We start from the raw sequence: 3,465 nt of genomic DNA on the forward strand, positions 1-3,465 counted from the left end.
TATTACTTTTTTGGAAAATGTGTAGGTATATGAAAGTGTTGAAAGGCCTGAAGGGTGCATAGCTGAACGATATATTGTTGAAGAAAATGCAATGTTTTGTAGCAAATACATAAAACAAGCATCTGAAATAGGCTCTAAGCCTGCACGCAATGAAGAGTATGAGAGTGACTTCTTAGTTGTAGGTCGTCCAATTTCCAAAGGGAAGTCACTTGTACTATCTAATGAGATGCTAAAAGTTGCCCATCGCTATGTATTGCTGAATAGTGTAGAAATGGCTCCATACGTACAGTATGTTTGTGAAGTATATACTTTTTGGGATCTTAAGTTCTTTGAGATTTCTTGATATATTGTTTTTTACTTAGGATGCATATGAGTGAACTCAAGAGTTCTGACAAACGACTTTTATGCAATGAGGATTTGTTGCATAAGAAACATATTGACACGTTTGCCACCTGGTTGCACAATAAGGTTAGAGTACATATATCGACCAGATTAGCGTTTAATTCTGTTGTTTATTCTTTTATTCCTAACGCGTTTATACTCATAACAGATTACGGGTCAATTGTTGCTGGACAATGTTTCAAATACTTTAAAATGGCTTGCACGTGGCCCTAGATGTCAATCCATGTCATATTCCAGTTTTGTAATAAATGGATTTCGATTTCACACTAAAGATGCCGAAAACTCTCGCTAAAACAGTGGCATTTTAGTTGAAGCAACAACCATCTGTAGATCTAGTGCAAAAGATAATGCACATGTTGTTGGAAAAGTTCTTTATTATGGAGTTTTGCGCGATATTATAGTGCTTGACTATAATACATTTCATTGTCCAATATTCAAGTGTGACTGGGCAAATATTGTGAGTGGAATAAAGAAGGAAGATGGATTCACTTTGGTTAACCTTCACGAGGGACACGGACAATTTGAAAATGATGCTTTCATTTTGGCATCACAGGCGAAACAAGTTTTTTATTCTAGGGAGAATGAAACATCTAATTGGTATGTTGTTTTGCAAGCATCACCAAGAGATTTTCACACGTTACATATGAAAGAAGATACTTCTTATGAGGCAACTATTCCATTGGATGTAACACAAATTGAAGACAATCATGAGGAGGATGAGAATTTTGCAAGGATGGATGTTGAAGGCATATTATGTGATATATAAATTGATTAGTTTGGTAAATGTCGTTATACATATAACTGTTTAAATTACAAGTAGTAGAACTTTGAATATCATTCTCTTTCTCTTATTGTTTGCAGATTCATACTTTCTCAAGTGGCTTTTTGGAACTAGGTGATATTATTAAATATACGCATGATGGATAAAGCTCATGTGAGTGTGTTTCAATACACTTCTTAAGATGGTAACTTTCGAGAATAATTAACTTTATGCTATGTTTTCATGTTGCATTGTTTAAGTCAAATAAGCAAGCTTCCAAGAGTTCTAAAAGACGAAGCGCTGCGATTGCTGTTGCAATTCGGGAGACAAATAAAAGACTACGACCTTCTAGTGAACCTAGAGATACCATGTCTACTCCAATTACTGGTGATCAAAACATGACTTCGACAAGTGTAGATGCTACGAAAAAGAAAAGAGGTCCAACTCATTTGAAAATGGTTGCTGAAAATAACAATCAGAAAATGGAGCTTGAATTCAATGAATTCGGGCAAGTAGTTGGCCATAACTCTGATAAATTTGTCAGCATGGCCGGAGCCATAGTGTAGGAGTACATGCCAGTTGTTATTAAAAATTGGCCTTCAATGGATGACAGTAAAAAAATTGAACTTTGGAATTTTATACAGGTACATTTATTTAATATGATACTTTATTGGTTATACATTTTTCCTTCAAAGCTTGATTGCCATTTTCGATCATATATCGACCATTTTTTATATTTGTGATAATTGTAGCAAAAATTCAATGTCAATGACTGCCATCAAAAAATGGCATTTCAATGTATGGGAACATATTGGAGGACATTCAAATCGAGATTGAGAAGAGATATCAAACGTCAAGTACCATCTGCCGTGAATAGAAAACGTGCTATTGCCCTTCTTAGACCAAAGAATATAACCTCAGAAGAAGCATGGGAGAAGTTTGTAGAAGATACTCTTTCCACTGCTTTTCAAGTAAGTTATATTTTCGTATGAACTTTAAACTTTGTAGTCAATTATTGTTGGTTTATATTGTTTTCGTTGACAGGAAAAAAGTTCTAAGTTCAGCAAAATGAGAAGTAGTCAGAAGCTTCTCCATACTATGGGTCGGAAGAGTTATTCACGTATGGCTCACGATTTGGTACAAGAACTATCTTTCTTTATTTTTGATATGTGTCTTTATTGATTTCATATACGTGTCTGTGATTGAGTTCAATATTGTTATTGTAGAAAAGAAAGAATCCAAATATAACAGGATTGAGAACGACAGTATGGACTCATGGACATCTTCGAAAGGATGGAAATCCAATAAATGAGGCGGTTGCTGAAACTTTGGTACGTGTATTTTGTATATATATATATATATACATACACACACACACACACACACACACCACCAGAGAGTGTGTGTGTAGATCTAGTGTAATATTTAAGTTTCATAAGTGCAGATGAAGATAAAAGATTCTGGAGTCAATTTCTGATACACCAGACGAAAATTCTATTCGAGATGATGCTGTTGCTCGAATTTTAGATCCCGAGCGTCGTGGACGAGTAAGGGGACTTGGGGTTACACCATCAAAAATAGATGGAAATACACAAAGCAGTGAGAAAGTGAGAGACCTTGAGACTAAATTACAAACTCAATCAGTAAGGATGGAAGCACTCGAAGAAAAGGTTGAAGCACTTCTGAAGTTATCCCAGGTTATACTTTGCTATTACATAGAATATGATAGCGTAACTTAATATATCTTAACATTTCAATAAGTTTAATTTTTTTGTATTATTTTGCAGAATCAAAATAAGAATGTAGAGGATATGAGTTCACGTGCTTTTACTCCACAGGTTTTTGTATTGTATATTATTTTTTCAATATAAATTCAGATTATATCATACTAATTTTAAAAATAGACTTTATTTTAATGCGAATTTCTAGTCTCAACAAGGAAGTGGTATGGAGGGAGGTATTGCACCAGTGGAAAATGGAAAGTGTCAGCTATTGCACTGGTACTTGGTTGAGGAGGAAATTGTAGGCTAAGGGAAGATTGCATCAATAGACCCAAGTACAAATGTGCATCACGTGCCACTAGAACGAGATTGTTGGAAGGTTTGGGTTGACGAGGTGTACATGAGTCATTAGCCCTTATATAGACCAATGGAAGAATTTCGAGTTCTTAGTGACGCCATAGGAAGTACTATTGCTTGGCCAAAGAGCTGCATTAGACTTATTTGACGAATGTACTTTATAAATTTCTACATTTTTTTTCATTTACGTATTTGTCATTAAACATGTTTCAAGAGTGGCTATAT

General features: G+C 34.8%; 1 long non-coding RNA gene across 1 annotated transcript; it reads left to right on the plus strand.

Annotated features, from left to right (window-relative positions):
- The first annotated feature begins 2,787 nt into the window (after nt 1-2,787).
- On the plus strand, nt 2,788-3,146 carry LOC111389352. Its single transcript, XR_002701722.1, has 3 exons — nt 2,788-2,832; nt 2,950-3,000; nt 3,092-3,146. It is a non-coding gene; the product is annotated as an uncharacterized LOC111389352 (long non-coding RNA).
- The last annotated feature ends 319 nt before the right edge of the window (nt 3,147-3,465 follow it).

Source organism: Olea europaea, unplaced genomic scaffold, assembly GCF_002742605.1.
Source record: "Olea europaea var. sylvestris unplaced genomic scaffold, O_europaea_v1 scaffold586, whole genome shotgun sequence".
Classification (NCBI taxonomy): Eukaryota; Viridiplantae; Streptophyta; class Magnoliopsida; order Lamiales; family Oleaceae; genus Olea; species Olea europaea.